General features: G+C 42.2%; 1 pseudogene; it reads right to left on the reverse strand.

The window, feature by feature from the left end:
• LOC148999280 (amidase 1-like) overlaps positions 1 to 17,103 on the reverse strand; it is a 41,633-nt pseudogene that overhangs the window by 16,322 nt on the left and 8,208 nt on the right.

Here is a 17,103-nt window from a genome sequence, read left to right on the forward strand (position 1 = left end):
AAACGTATTAACCAAACTTGTATGAAATACCAATACTTCAGTTACAAAAACTACTCGAACCTCCCAACTCGAACCGCTGGTTTGTCATTGGACCGAACTGTCAGCAAAAAGTAAGCATTAAAGGTGGGTTTATATTTTTTTAATAGAAAGATGCAGCCAGCCGTCCGATCTAATCGGACGGCCGGCTTGACGGTCCTGCGCATTAATTACGTAGGACCTCAGCAAAATTGGTTCGAAAATGCCAAAAAGGGTTTTGATCAATTTAAGGGTTAGGGTTTTGACGTGTTGGTTATGCTCAGATGAGTGGTCAATCTATCTGCGAAGGTTTCTTGATGTTCTAACAGTGGAATAATGCTGAAATTGATTGACAGCAGAACAAAGGTTAGATTTTTGGGAATCTGGGAGAATCGAGGGTTTATAGTGGGAATCTAGAGAGGGCTTTGAATTGATTTCTCATATGGTAAAGTGTGACAGCTCTAGACTTCATATGCTCCCCCATAACTCCCTGATAGATTTTACCAAAAAAAAAAAAAAACTCCCTGATACATTTCTTAAGAAACAAGCTCATTGTTGTTACTTGTCCGCCACAGGCTTAAAGTTCGTGCCCCCACCTTTTTCTGGTTTTGTGATTTTGGTAATGATACCCTCCCCCAAAAAAAAAAAATAGAAGTAGAAGATTCCTCAAGGAGTTTTGCAATTCAACAGGCAGTGAGTGTCCAAATGCATGCAGAAAGAGAAAAGGAGAGAATGTGTACCTCAAGTAGCTCAGTAAGAGCAGCATGGAGCTCAATCCTAACGGAATGACAGATGTCAAAATTGAATGTTTTCACTTGTTATCATTATGGCTTCCTGTACCCGTTGTGATATACCTGAACCTAAATCAGGTTTCACCGAACTGATCCATTCTTCATGGTTACTTCTGAACTCTGAACTCATACCTACACTTCCAAATGATAAAATAATTTTATTTTATTTTGAGGCAGTTTTTTTTTTCTTTTTTTCTTTCTTTGGGGTTGGGGGGGGGGGGGGGGGGGGGTCAGGGGTGGTGGAGGCATTTGTGGGTGAGGGGATGAAGGCCAGGTAGGATGGGAGAGTGAAGAGAAATATATCTTTTTACATGGCAAAATATATCTAATAGTAAGGCAATTCTGTGTAAGAACCGTACCTCAGAAGCAACCCCATGGCTCTTGAAAGAGCCACTAATGACGGTATATTTTACTCCAGTTGACCATTACTGTCATCCATAAAATGCTTCAAACTTGGAACTTTATCCTTGACATAATCACCAAGGTCTTTGTGCCTAACAATTTGACCTACAAAACGGAAAGAGAAGTAACACCTCAACTGACTTAATTCCCTTTAAGATGAATGCAGACAGAACCCTTTGTGAAGGACTCCACACCACATGAACAAGAGTTTACCTCCACACAACTTTGTGATAGACTTGAGAAGAACCTGGGTCACACGATCACTGGGAATGTTCAGAAGTTGGAAACAGTCATCTGGAATAATGATAAGACTTGGTTGTACAGGTGGCACATTACGTAATTGCAGTAGCACATGCCCTACTTGATTCAAGATCACAGGATCCCTTGAAAACCATCCTGGATAATGAATGACGAATAGAACAAATAAAGTCAGGGAGAAGATCCCAAGGAAGATTAGTAAACCATTTAACTGCAACACACACTCCCTGCTAAAAGCAGACTTTGAGCCAAGGTGTTAAACAATCAAACTTCTGATTAAAAGAAACAAGCCAGTTCTTTATCCCTGTTTGACAGGTATATCTCCATTACATGGCACCATATAGAGAGCTCTTTCTATATGCTTCAGTGCTTCACTTCTTCCTGGCCCACATACATGGGAGACTCCTTTGGTCAGACCAACCATTAGATGGGAAAGCCCAATCTTGAATTACCTATATGTCAAGTTTCTGTACAACCCCCAACCCCCAACCCCCAATCTACATTACATATCATGATAGGACATTTGCACTAGTTGTCAGAAACTAACTTAACTAGCACAAATTTAAATTTTCACCAATTTTGTAAGTTTCATATTGCCACACGAGAAAAAAAGACTTCACTCAAACTTGCTAGACTGATTGATGATGAACTGGACATATCTGTAATTTTTGAGCCCCAAAATAACTGTTATGTGCCAGATGGTAGGTCCATCCAGAAAAGCTTTAGATTGGAAATACAGAAAAATTTGTGCCCTTGTCTGAATGTAAAGGATTATTTATTTATTCAAGTTATAACCATAAGCATGGAAAATGCATTACTTAGAAGCAGTAAGGTAAGGGAGGGAACAGAGTGACTGATTTCAAAGAAAAAAGAATAGATTTTAGGTCTCAAGCACCGCCTCAAGTTTCCTTGCTCTTATCTTGCTTCAAAGGCCTCTCTCACTGGGTGGTATATTTTCTTCAAGCTTGAGACTGCCCCAACCAGCCAGAAACTGTGGAACTGTTTGGTGAGTAAGACATGCGAGCTACTATCTATGACCACATATTGCTGCTAGGAAGCTGTGATATCATAGTTTGATTGTTCTCTTCAGCACTAGCTGATTGTAGACCACCATTGCAAATCCACAGGTTCACCAGGGGTCTCAAACTAATTCATGGGGATCATCTTCACCACTATCTGCTAGGGAATCTGACTTATCAAATTTGTCAGATGCACCCATCTAGGGTTATTTATCAGTAAGTTTCAAGTCAAATCGACCAATGGACCTATAAGAAATGGTATTGTTGGGTATTGAATTGATACGCATTTTCGGAAAAAGAAATAAATTTCTATTGATCAATATGAATAACTAAATGTTGTACGTCATAAGTTTGAGTCTAGTTGGGAGTTTGGTCTATTAGAAAGTCTTTCTTCTTTATGTTTTTTAGTCCCACATCGGGTATCATTCTACTTGCTCATTCATAACTATTATTATAAATAAAACCCTGCTATGTCACACAAGCCATAAGTCAAGATTCCACAAATTATTCAACATGGTTATTAGAGCCAATTTTGATCCAAGAACCTTAGTAAATTCTCATCATGAAGCACCACGACCATCGCAGCTCACCAATCCCCCTTTTGCCAGGTTCTAACCATCACAGATCTATCACCTCCACCTCCGCCACCTCCATTGCAACTCCAAAAGTCCAGCGACCACCATTGCTTGCAATCTGAACCACTCCTAGACCTTCCGCCAGCCTTAACCATAATCAGCGATAGGCCTAAGAGGATCGACTCATACCAGCGACCTCTCTAGGCCTATTGTTGCTTATCGCTAGGAACCCAAAAACCATGTGATTGCCTCTAAGGGCCATCATTGCAATTTGCATGGCTCCTAGAGGCATCACCTCTCTAGTTCGATCCACCTAAAGCCATCGGCCTCTTTCTAGCCCTCTTTCAACCTAATTTTTTTTCTTTTGAACCTATCGTTCCTCTTACTTGCGATAATTGCTAGAAGGGTTTCAATGATTCAAAAGTCCCTCTAGAACCAATCATCTGACCTAACCAGACTTCCTTCCATGATGAATTTCTTTCCTTCCCTGAAAAATCTTATTTTTTGACCTATCCAAGGAGGATCATGGTTCTGTGAAATCGCAGGGGCCTGTTTTGTAAATTAGAATAGTTCTAGGGTTTTTTTTTTTGCAAATTTGAATGTTTCCAGAGAGTTATGTGCGAAAAATTAACTATTGTCAGGGAGTTGTTTGTAAATTTGAATAGTCTCAGGGAGCTATTTGTAAATTTGAGTGATTTCTTTCTGCGATAGTTACTCCCACATCTCCTTTGACTGGTACATCTGAAGAGTCTCCCATGTTTTCTATTCATAGGGATCATGAGTTTTCCCTGCTTCAGATGACCACAGTAAAACTCAATAGGACAAATTATCTTAGATGGTCTCGTTCAGTTTTCCTTATTGTTGGTGCTCGTGGTCTTACGGCCATCTTGATGGGACTTCTACCAAACTTTCCCGGTCCACAACTTTCCAAGTGATATATAAATGAATGTTTGGTCATGGGTTTTCTCATCAACTCCATTGAATCAAGCATAGCAAACAGTCATCTCCTCCTTCCTGATTCGTCAACTATTTGGAAAGTTGTTAAGGATACTACTCAGAGTAGGCAATGATGCACAATGCTTTGAAATTAGATGGAAAATCAATCAGTTGCAGTAGAAGGACCTTACTCTTTCTCAATACTATAGCACTCTTCAGGGATATTACTAGACTTTAGATTTCTATGGAAAATTTACACCGAAGAATGTTGAAGATGCTATTTCTTATCAAAAATGGGAAGACAAACAGAAAGCGTCTATGAATTTTTGGCAGGATTGAATATAGAATTTGATCAAACTCGCGCATAGATCCTTTCTAGAGAGCCTTTCCATTCTCTGGCCCAAGCCAATGGCATGGTAAATATAGAGGACAGTCAACGGATAACTATAGTACATACACAAACTCCTGATAGGTCTGCATTAGCTGCTGGTTCTGGTAACCCTAAGCATAGTTTTGGAAACTCTCGACCTCCTGTGAAGTGTGAGTATTATGGGAAGGAACATTATACAAAGGATAAATGTTGGAAATTACATGGACGTCCAACCAGTTCCCATAGAGAAGCAAAGAGTGGCAGTAGGGGCAACAATCAAGTATCTACAAATCAGGCTTATTCCAAACATATAGAATACATCTACTCTTTCGTCAGCTGATGATGAAACTTGAAGGATCCTCTTCCAGGTTGACTCTCGGTGAGAGTGTTGCATTTTTTGATGCCTCTCCCTCTAGTTCCCAACCTCCTACAGGTATTTTCAGTTGTCACCATAGTTGTTAAGGCATTGCCTAAGCATCGCCTAGGCGTCCGGGCGCCTCAAATCAGTGTAGCCTTATTTTTAGGCAATAAGGCAACGGCCTTGGGGTATGAGGCGTTGCCTCAAGTGCCTCAGACGCCTTATACTCCAAGGCGTCCGCTTTTTTTTTTTTTAATCACATAAAAGATGCCAAATCGAAGGCATATATTGAATTACTTATTAGATTCCGATTGTAAGGTATCTATTCTTTGAACCTATATGTATATTTATAATGACGCTACATGTGACAAAATAAAATAAAAACAAATAAAATCAAAAGGGAATAAGTTCTTGAATCGAGTCTTACACTCTCACTCTAATTCCTAATCTCTTTCTCTCTTCCTCTCTTCTTCTCTTCCATTCCTGCGACGACACTCCGGCAAGCGGCAGCCAATGATAGGCGACTTCTTCTCTTCCTTTCTTCCCGCGACTTTTTATTTAGGACCTACTATGTGTGGTTTGTAGTATGTTGGATGACTTGAGTTAGGCTAATATTAATTTTTTTATTATATAAGGTATGATAGATTTATAATGAATTAGAGTGTATGAGATGTACACTAAAAATTTCACTTTAAATGCCTCAAAAGCGCCTCAGAGGGCGCCTCGTCGACTCATCGCCTCAACTAGCCTAAATCGCCTCGTCGCCATGACAACTATGGTTGTCACAGTGTCAATTATATTTATCCCTCTTGAATAATTGACTCTGGGGCAACTGACCACATGATTGGCTCATCTTCTTTATTCCACTTGTTCACAATGTTCGAACAGTAGATGGATCCCTGTCCCCTATTTCTAGAAAGGGCTCCATCATCTATTCACCTAACCTCACCCTTTCATCTGCTTTGCATATTCCTAAATTTTCAGGTAATTTATTATCCATTGGTAGCCTAACCTATGATATGAACTGCAAAATAACATTCTTTCCATCTCACTGTATTTTTCAGGACCTGGAGATGGGGTGTACGATTGGTAGTGGTAAACAAAAGGAGGGCTCTACCTTTTGGACGATTCTAGTTCTCCATCTGCTCTTTCTACATTTTCTGCATCGTCCTCTCTTGCATTAGTGTCTTTATTACAATGGCATAATCATCTTGGCCACATTCCTTTGTCAATTTTGTTTAGACTCTTTCCTGATTTGGTTAAAAAGTGTCATTTGAATTATTTTCGTTGTGATGCTTGTATTTTGGCCAAGCAAACAAGACATATTTATCCCATTTTAGATAATGGAACTAAATTTCCTTTTTCTATTATTCACTTTGATGTATGGGGTCCTTCTCAAACTGTGTCAATATCTAGCCATCATTGGTTTGTTACATTCATTGATTGTTACACCCGCACTACTAACCCGCACTACTGGGTTTATCTCTTGCATTAAAAAAAAGTGATGTGTTCTCCTGTTTTCAAAATTTCCACAATCTGGTTAAGACCCAGTTTGGGGCTGTAATAAAAATCCTTTGGACAGATAATGGGACTGAATCTTCAAGTGGTGGCTTCCCCTCTTAGCATTCTGATCATGAAATTATCCATCAAACCAGTTGTGTTAATACACCTCCTCAAAATGGGGTTGTAGAGCGCAAAAATAGGCATCTCTTGAAGGTGGCATGGTCCCTTATGTTTACTATGCATGTGTTGCCTCGATTCTAGGGTGATGCGGTTCAAAATGCCACCTATCTCATTAATAGGATGCCTTCACGTGTCTTAGATCAGTGTTGTCCTCTTGAAGTTCTCCTAGGTGTCCTCTTAAAGTTCTCCTAGATACAACCAATTTTACTGTACCCCTAAAGTTTTTGGATGTGTTGCATTTGTTCGCAACCATCATAGCTCATAGTAAGCTTGATCCTAGAGGGTTACGATGTATATTCTTGGGCTATCTCCTTACACAAAAAGGTTATAAATGTTACCATCCAGAATCGCGTCGTTTTTGTGTGTCTATAGATGTTTTTCAGGAACAGGTTCCCTTTTTTTCTCCTCTTATTCAGGGGGAGTGTCTTAGTGAAGTAGCTTCTTGTTCCTTGAAATTCCTCCGAAATTCCTCATGCCTGAGTTTCCTTTGACAAATTTTCCATTGGAAGATGGTGTGACTGGAAAGGAACAACTGGTGGATGTGCAGGGGGAGCCTAGACCTCCTATGAAGACCTACCACAGGAAGCAGAAGTCCCCCTCTAAGCCACGAAAATTGGAAGCCCCAGATCCTAGTCCTAAAGCAACCATTCCTCCTGGTGAGTCTGTTTCTGATCTAGATTTGCCCATTGCATTAAGAAAACAACCACGTACCTGCACCAAACACCCTATTTCTAACCATGTCTCATATCATTCCTTATCCCTAGAATTTCAAAGATTTATTGTAAAATCCGGCCTTATCCTAACCCTGACCCGGCCTGGATTTTATACCGTTGCAGGTCCGAAGACCCGAAGTGGTGGTAGAAGAGACCTGTGGGCCCTCTTAGTCGATGATTCAATGCTAAAAGTGGAGCCTATGGACATTGACGATGATGCCCCTTACTTGAGCACATTGTCATTTTTGAGTGAAAATCTGTGCATCGACGAAGATTGAATTAGTTGAAGACCTTCCCGGAATCCCATGATCAACCCGAAGGTATTTTCTGAAACTAGACTTGTTGATTGACTTGTAGGAGAAAACCCCACTCGATTTGACCCTGTATAGCCTTCCAAATCCACTCCTGAAGTTGCTGTCATAGCTTGGTCGAGTGACTGGTCGACTGACAGTCGACCAAGAGTCATGAAATCCGAATATTCATGAAATCTCTTCCCATTTTGCCCCTACCTTCTTGGAACTCGTGAATGAGGACCTAACCTAATCATTGGCACTCCAGAGCTCGAGGTTGGACACTCTCTTGGGCTATTCTTTGAAGTTTGGGAAGATCTTGACTCTAATCATTAGTGTATGTGTTAATCATCAATCCAAGGTATGATAATTCCTACCCCCTCCTAAACCTATCATTTCCCCTTTTTTATTTTTTCTTAAAGCCGGGGGGGGGGTTTTTTTTTTTTCAAAAACAACCACCTGTTTTCCCTCCCCTTTTTTTTCTTAATTTTTTTTGTTGTTGGGTTTTTTTGTTTTTAATAAATTTATTATCATTTTTTTTTTTTTTTTTTTTTTTTTTTTGTTTGTTGTTTGGTGGTGCCTTAAATTTTCCCCCCCTTAGATTTCCTCGTGATGACCGCAAAAACGAAAGCGTCGGATGTGGCCCGACCGCTGGGGTCGGGAGTCCACCTCCGAAGGCTAAGTCAGTTGATGAACTTAATCACAAACGGCTCTGCTAGAAGCACAGAGCTAAGGAATGAAGAACTGGGAAAGGTGATCTAGATAGCAGATCGCTGATAGTTTAGGTCTATCAGTATGTATCTGAACCCTGAGTCTCAGATAGTATTCTTTTTTATCCCCTCACCTTGTATGGTAGTGAGGTTTATATAGAGTGTACCTTCGAATCTCCTTCGTTGGATGCACTTGAGCCTTCTTCGGGTAGTCGTTGGATCTTAACAGTTAGATCCGTTGAGCAATAGACTTCTACTAGTTTGGACTAGTAGAGGACTCCTGAGATAACCTTTAGGTTATGTGATGATTATCCCTTCGATAATGATTATCCGCAGCCGTCAATTCGAGTCTGCCATCATTAGGGTGATTACCCTAATCCATAAGTAGGATTAGGGCACGCTTGCAGCCGAATAAGCTTTCTTCTTCAGCAAGCCATCTTCTGGATCCGGTTCGCTCGGGAGCGAGTCGGTTCTCTCCGTCTCGACCGGGGTCGAGGGTCGGACCAGGTATGAACCCGGTCTGATCATAATCTCTCCGTATCACGAGCCCCCCAGACCAAGCGTTCGGTCGATCCCGAGGGCTTGGTTTTTAACTGGGTTCGTCGTCAGGTGATAATCTCTGCGTGCTTCATTAAATGTCATATCACATTTAATGCGGTGGTCACTTTTCCTCGAGCGTTGTGAGTGTAAGGCCACGTATCTCCTTGCAGTTGATCTGTCGTGGCTCACGTCATCCAAGCGACGGTTTCCGAACGCCTATTTCGGATTCGTGAGTTCAAACTTTCAAAACGTCTTTCAATCTTGATCGTTGATTTTGAATCAATCTCGATCGTTCAGATTCCCGAACACTCGTGCGGGAGTTTTAAAAGCGGTTCGTTGTCTTCGTAGGTTTCATTCTTCTGTCTGGAATTTGAACCTTTGTTGTGCGCTTCGCACCTTCTTGCTCTCAAGCTTCCGCCTCTTGAATCATTAAGTTTCTTGGTCTTTTTCTTTTTGTAGTTTACTGAAACAAGTAATGGCGGACGATAGGGCTTCTCTGGTACCCAGTGTTGGTAATAGCAGTGAGGCTTTTGCTTCTCCTGCTCCCAAATAGTCGGATAATGATAACAAAACCCTAACTGTCCTCTGGCACGAGTTTGCTGAAGTTTCTCAAAAAGGTTTAGAAAGAAAAACCGAAACTTCTCCTGTCCTTCTCGAGTCTGGATCTTCCAAGATTGTCGAGTCTTCTAGGCAGCCTCAAACTTCCGGGTCTGAAGGTGGACCTGGCTCTGTTCCCTCCATTTATAATGAGGAAACCCTTCTTTCAGCTATCCAAGATTTTGATTTTCCTTCCTCTTATCAGGTTAGGGCTCCCCACCCTGATGAGAGGGTTGATTCAACCCTTTCGGGTGAATTTTCTCTGTATATAGATGCACTGGAAAGCGGGGTTCGCTTTCCCTTTTTTAATCCTTTGTTCTCCGCAGTTCTGAATCATTGGAACATTTGTCCCGGAATGCTCCTCCCCAATAGCTGGCGTCTCATCGTCGGCTTCTTGGGTTTGTGTTTTGAACTTGGCATTACGCCATCTCTTTCTCTCTTTGTACATTTTCATGTTCTTTCTATCTCCCATCCTCCCGGATGGGTTTTTCTGTCCAAACGCAATAAGGCTGAACTTGATTGGAGGGGCAGCATCCTGGCCAAAGGAACTTGCCCTTCTAACCACAAAAGATGGCGCGAATGATACTTTTTCTGTCGAGCGCCCCCATTAGATCTTAACTTCCCAACTGCCTGGAGGAGGTGTACTTCTTCTTCCGAGAATAACCGAGGCCTTCCCTTATCCGAGAGAAGACGAGGCGGCCGTCAGGAAGATCAAATCCATTCCATGGTATCAAGAGATACATGGACTTGAAGTGGAGTATAACTCCATTCTTCAGTACTGGGGCTTGGCTCATTGTGAGCTTCTAACCACCATCCTTTAATTTTCTTGAAGTGATATGTCTTTAATTCGACTCTTGTCATTCTTCTTTGCGGTGCCTCCAAGAATGAACCCTGAGAGCCTGCGGGTGAAGGCCGCTAGGGCCGTTGTGACAGCCGAGCAACGATCACCCAGAGCCTTGACCGTAGATCAAGAGGCTTCTGTTCCCTCTCCCGACCCCTCTTATAGGGGTATCAGGAATATCAGGCCCGTGGCTGATGCTTCGGGTAAAGGGAAAAAACCGATGGTGGAGAGGTCTAATGTCTCTTCCTCCGCCCCGAACCAAAAGGAGGCATGACACAATTGATGCTTCCTCCAATAAAAAATCCAAAGCTTCAACGGATTGTGAGGAGGTCTTCACCCCCAGTGGACCACCGAAGGCGACCGATAGGGTGACTCGGGATCCTGAGAAAGCTGCGAGTGGAGCTCCCTCGGTCTTGCTCCTTCGATCACCGGGGAATTTGAAGCCCTGGATGACATCTCCCTTGTTAGTCAATCTACAAGGTACCGGTCTTCTTGCTTACTTATTTTTTCATAATTTCTTATGACTTCTTCGATATTTTCCGCCTTCCCGGGAATCTTGTGTTGAGCTTTTATCAACACATGGAAGCATTGAGCCGGGTTGGTCGCACCCAGCTCCTTGCTGCAAACCTGTGAAGAGAATTTGGCCAAGGCCAATTCTGAAATAGACCAGCTGACTGCAGCTGCCGTGGAGCTGCAGAAAAAGCATGAGGAAGAAGTGATCTCCCTCAAGGAGGCCCTCGAAGCTTCGAAGATTCGTGCCGCTGCTGCCGAGCGCGAGGCCAGGAAGCAAAAAGCAGCTGCCACGTTGTTTGGTGACAGGCTTGAATTCAAAAGTAGGGAGCTCGAAGAACATCTGAAGTTGGCGATCCCTAGCAAGCCCGAGCATATAAAGCCAGAGCTTCGGAAGGAGTGTGTTCGGAAATACCTGAACAACGTACCTTTCTCCGAGCTGCTAGGTATCTACAACATTCAAGCTTATCGCTTGGGGCAGAACGACGTTTGGGAGCGAATTCTCGCATCAATCCCTGCCTTCGACACTGCTCCTTTTCGTGAGGTGTGCCACAAAGAGGTCTTCGGGAAAGTTGGTATGGATCTCCCGGACTGGGCTCAGGAAGAAGATGATCCTTTTCCAGCTGACCCTCAATATGAGGCATACCTGGTTGACGAGCCGGCACTTCCAGAGGAGAAATCACAAGCCGAGTCTCAAGTTGCTGTTGTAGAGGACTCAGCCGATGCCATTCTTGAGGAAGGCTCTTCTCAAGATCCTGAGAAAAGTCCTCCCGACCAGGGTCCCTCGGGCAACAATGAAGAAGAGGCTTAGGGAGTTATCTTTTATTGTAAAGATTTACCCTCTATTTAATGAATAGACATTTCTTTTTCATGTTGGCCTTTATATTTCCCCGTCTCTTGCTGAAATCTTGCCTTGAATATCAAAGTATAAATGATAAAACTTATCACTTAACTTTACATTCCTCGCCGAATAATAATCTTGTAGAAATATTGTGAAGATGCGTTTCGGAAAGATGCATTAATCTTCCCCACCATTTCATTTATTGCAAAGTCCGCACGTTTCCCTTCTGCGAAGTTCAAACGTTTTCCTACTTTTGTATACCATTCACTGTTTTCAATGAATCGGAAATACATCCATTATTTTAATGGCGGTGCGACGATTGGAGGTATCTCTGCGTCAGGTGCTCGTTTCCACATGTTTCCATGTGGCATCCCTCCGACCGTTGATCTTGCTTTCTGCGGATTTCGAAGCGTCATTTTGATCTAGGTCGTCGGTTGTCCTTAGCCTTCAACCGTCGTCTTAGTACCTGAGGCTATTTAAAGCCTTCGTGGGTACCCTCCATCTATCGTGCTATCTGCAAGTTAGATTTGCTAAAGTGCTAAAGCGACCTTTCGTCCTTCGGCCTGCTTCCGTATTCCTCGTACTCCAACAATAGCTCTATCAACTTTTGGACAAGTGAGTTTCTTGATTACTCATCTCTTTCCCCACTTCCCCCCTGAGTAAACTGCACAGTAGTTATACTTGGGGTTTAGTTATTTGGTTTTGTCGGAAGTGATAAAAAACTAGGGTTTTCCCTCTTTTTGTCGTCGTTTGATTTATGTACTGATACGGCTTGTTTGTTTGCATAGTGGCCCCCAAGATCAACCCGAACTTTATCAGAGCAAAATCTTGCAAGAAAATCGTTCCGTCGGTGGTGGTTGGGGCCAGTGAGGTGGTTTCAACTAGTGAATCCTCCAGCGTAAGGCGGCTGCTGTCGGTGAATCTTCAAGTCGATTCCCACGGTTTCTATTGATGCCGTCCCTGCGCCTCTTTTGCCCGAGTAGTGTCTAAGATCTTGATAAGGGGGGCAGAAGAGACTCAAGAACATGTTATGAAGTGTGGTTACCCATTTCCCATTCTAGTTTTTTGGCATCCTCCTTCCGTGAGGTTTGCACGAAGTTGACAAGTGAGCAGATCCTTGGTAGCTCATCTTCATCGCGAATTAGTGTAAAGTTTGGAGTAATGGGGTGCTAAGAAGGGTCTAAAGGATGAAGTCTTTAGAAGTCAGATGTAAGTCTTTCTTCATTATCTCGATTCGAAAAATTACCCTCCTTCTTAATGGAAGTTGTTTGAGAGTCTGGTAACACAAAATGTTCTAGGAGGTTGAGCAATGAAGTCAGAAAGAGAAATGTTGGACAGCGAGGTGGGAGAAAAATTGGATTGGGCTGGGACTTGGTGATGGGAGAAGATCGAGGAGGAAGTTGAAAGTCGAGCCAAAGGATTGAACGTTAAAAGGAGGCGTTCCTTTGGAATCCCTTACGATGTTGGAGGGTCTTCAAGTATTTACAAAAGCCCTTTGTTGATATGTGAATGCTTATAACGGGGGGGATGGTGAGAACGAAGTATGGGAATCAATATTAAGGAAGGATCCCATTTGATAGACTCCACGATGTTTGCGATCCGAAGTATACACCGGGTATTCCTCTAGGACCAAGGATAAGATTGATCCTCCACCTTCCGATCCAGATATTATGCATTATCTGGAAGATTCTCTGTTTATTCTCCTTGAAGAAGTCAATTATGAGAGCTTGTCGAATGCGAGTTTGGTGAGGACCATTCTTCTCTGGACAAATTGGACAAAGAGTATGAAATTGCGGAGGATTTTATGCATATGAAATATTTTTTGTAATCTGATTTCTTCTCTTCTTTACCTTGAATCCACTCCAATGGTTGACTCAATGTTTGTTCTAGCAAAGTGTGTCGATCTTGTATAACTTGCGATCCATGATGATGACTTTCTTTTTTGACCGAAGATTGTATCTAGCTCTTGTAATTGTTTTGATACGGCCTCTTTCGATCTTTTAAAGAAATAAGAAATTAACTTCATCTTGAACTTTGCTAGCCACTTGAATCGCTGTTGCATTAGGTCTTAGTTGTTTGAAACAATGCCTTTATTAAAGATTTGGAGAAATACAATAAGTCCGAGAAGGAACTCACTGGGTTTTAAACCGATGCCTTTACTAAGGATTTCGGAGAAATACAATAAGTCTTGAAGGAACTCACGGGTAAGGAAACGTGCCTTTACTTAAGGATAATTCAAAAATTCAATAAGTCTTGAAGGAACTACGTTTCAAACGCGCAAAGGAACTCACTGGATTTTATCCGATGCTCACTTAAGAAAGTCCGAAAAAATTCCATAAGTGTTGAAGGACCAGAATTTTCATCCGATGCCTTATAGTTGGATCTTGTTCTTGAATGTAGTGTATGATGCCCCCCAATCAAAAGATAGTTTGTTGAAAACCAAAAATTGCATTGATTGAGTTGAAAATGATTACATGGAACAAAATTGAAATCATCATCAAGGATAAAACTTTTTGAGATGTGGCATAGAACGATCCAACTCTTGGGTGTTGATGTTCTTCAGCTTGTAGCTCGAACCAAGGTTTACAACCATATAAGGTCCTTCGAAGGGTCCAATTTTCTTTGGTGAGGGGTGGAAGCTAGGGTGTTTCTCAACACCAAATCTCGGCTAAGTACCGACGATTCTTCACTCGAGTATTATAATGAGACGCTATCCTTCTTTGATAATGTTGAGTTCGTGCTATTGCCTTTCCGAACTTCGTCCAACAGATCAAGACTATCAAGGTCCTTGTTCATTTGCTTTTTCCTCGAACTCACGATCCCGTAATGTCGATTATCTCCACTGGTGCCAATGCTTCGGATCCATATGCCAACCTGAATGGAGTTTCTCTGTGGGTGTTGAATCGTAGTTCTATAAGCCCACAGTACATTATGAAGTTCTTCGACCCAAGAAGCTTTGTCGGCTTGAGTCTTCTCTTTATTCCTTCCAGTAGGGTTTGGTTAGTAACCTCTACTGTCCATTGCTTTGGGGGTATGCCACTGAGGACATACGATGCTCGATCATATATGTTCCACATAATTGCTCAAATTGTGGACAGTCGAACTGAGTACCATGGTCAGTGACGATAATCTTTGGAATCCCAAAGCGATATATGATTGACTCAAGCACGAATTTCTCCACTTTTTTCTCAGTAATTACCGCCAGTGCACTGGCCTCAACCCATTTTGTAAAGTAATCAATTGCTACTATCAGATATTCCCGTCCGCCTGATGCCTTGGTGAATTTGCCCATGATATCAATTCCCCACATCGCAAAGGGAATGAGATTTAGAATTGAAGTCATAGTTTCCGCCGGGCGCTTCGATCATTGTAGCATGAATTTGACAGTTACCACATCGACGAACATATTCCATAGCAGCCTCTTGGACCTTAGGCCAATATAACCCAAGTCTCAGAATTTTGTGAGCCAGGGCCTGTCCACCCATGTGAGCTCCACAAATTCCTTCATGAACCTCAGCCAAAGCTGATTTTGCTCCTTCGGGGCCTATACATCTCATAAGGGGTCCAGAATAAGATCTTTTGTATAGTCTCCCATTCTGAATGACAAATCTAGCTGATCGAATCTTGATCAACTTTGCCTCTTTCGGATCCTTAGGTAATTTGTCATCTCTCAGATACTCGATTATTGGATCCATCCAGCAACGCTCTGCTTCAATATAAGAAATTTCTTTCTCATGATAACTTGGAAAAGTTATCTCTTCAATATAGACCGAAGGGTCTAGATTCTTTTCTTTGGCATTGGCTAGTCGGGATAGCTCATCTGCCACTGAATTTTCATTCCTCGAAATCGAGATATCTTCAAATTCCGAAATTGGTTTTGAAATGCCTGCACTATCTCTTGATATTTCTGCAAGCGTGGTTCTTTAATACCATACTCCCCCTGGACTTGGTTGACTATAAGTTGAGAGTCACTATAAATAGTAACATCTGCAATAGATAATGCTTTTGACAACCGAAGTCCCGCTATCGAGCCTCATATTCTCGCCGTTATTACTTGCTTCAAATGCAAATCTCAAAGCATATCGAATAATAAATCCTGCTGGACTTTTTAATAGAATTCCAGCTCGCTCCATTTTTATTACTCGAACCATCCACATATACCTCCCAAGTGGTTGGTATAATGGGATCCTCAATGGTGGGTTCCACCGGTGCGGAGTTTCTACTACAAAGTCGGCTAATGCCCGAGCCTTGATTGCGTTCCGGGCTTAAAGCTCACTTGGAACTCGTTGAGTTCAACCGACCAGGACACCATCCTTCCAGGACAAATCAGGTTTATTAAGAACTTTACTAAGAGGAAAAGTTGTAAATACCTCAATTGGATGAGCTTGAAAATATGGCCTTAGCTTCTGGCGGCCATCATGAGAGCAGAGCCCGCTTCTCAATCTGTGAATATCTTGTCTCCGCATCTAGCAACACGTGGCTTACATAGTAAATCGGCCATTGTTTTTTATCTTTTTCACGAACAAGTACCGCACCGACCGCTGAAAGGGACGTCGCTAGATATAGCTGTAATATTTCCCCTTTCTCGGTCCGGACAGATCGGTGGTTGTCCAAGTGCTTCTTTTAACTCCTCGAAAGCTTTTCGGCACTCTTCAGTCCATTTTGCTTCCTTACCGCCCTTCGGTCTTTAAGTGCCTTGAAGAAAGGCAAACATTTTTCTCCGGACTTGGAGATGAATCGATTTAAAGCAAGAACTCTCCCTTTTAAACACCGCACATCACGAACAATTTTGGGAGCCTCCATATCAATCGAGCTTGTATTTTGGCAGGATTAGCCTCAATTCCCCTCTCGTGATACCATGAAGCCCAAAAATTTGCCCGAGGAGACTCCAAAGGCACATTTTTCTGGGTTTAGCTTCATTTGATATTTCCGCAGTACTGAGAATACCTCAATCAAATCTGCAATATGATTTGCTTTTGTAAAGCTTTTCACTAGCATGTCGTCAACATAAGCTTCAACATTCTTTCCTATCAGCTCTTTGAAAATCTTGTTGACGGCCCCCGATATGTTGCTCCCGCTTCTTCAGGCCAAAAGGCATGACCTTGTAATAATAGCTTTCACGATCAGTCATGAAAGCCGATACTTCTCATCCTCCTTATTCATAAGGATCTGATTATACCCTGAGTAGGCATCCATGAAACTTAAAGTTTCATATCCTGCAGTCGCATCTATCAAGAGGTCAATCCGAGGCAACGGATAGCAATCTTTTGGGCAAGCCTTGTTAAGATCTGTGTAGTCTGTACACATCCTCCACTTCCCATTCGCCTTTTTTACTATTACCACGTTGGCCAACCAAGTTGGGCATTCAATTGGTTCTATGAAACCAGAATTCTTGAGTTTTTCAACCGCTCGAACGGCTTCATATTTTTCAATGGAGAAATTTCTTCTTTTTCGTATCACCGGTTTCGCCTTAGGATCTATCCGAGTTTGTGCTCTGCAATGGCCCGATCGATTCCCGGCATGTCCTCGAGAGACCATGCAAATACATCTTTATTCTCGTTGAAGAAATAACTTCAACTCATATTTAAATTCTTCCAGCTGTTCAGACCCAATATAAGTAATCTTTTTCTCATCCTCGGTACACAGCTGGATTT

This window comes from Hakea prostrata, unplaced genomic scaffold (assembly GCF_041222555.1).
Source record: "Hakea prostrata isolate BN-2017 unplaced genomic scaffold, UWA_Hpros_2 contig_18, whole genome shotgun sequence".
In the NCBI taxonomy this organism is placed as follows: Eukaryota; Viridiplantae; Streptophyta; class Magnoliopsida; order Proteales; family Proteaceae; genus Hakea; species Hakea prostrata.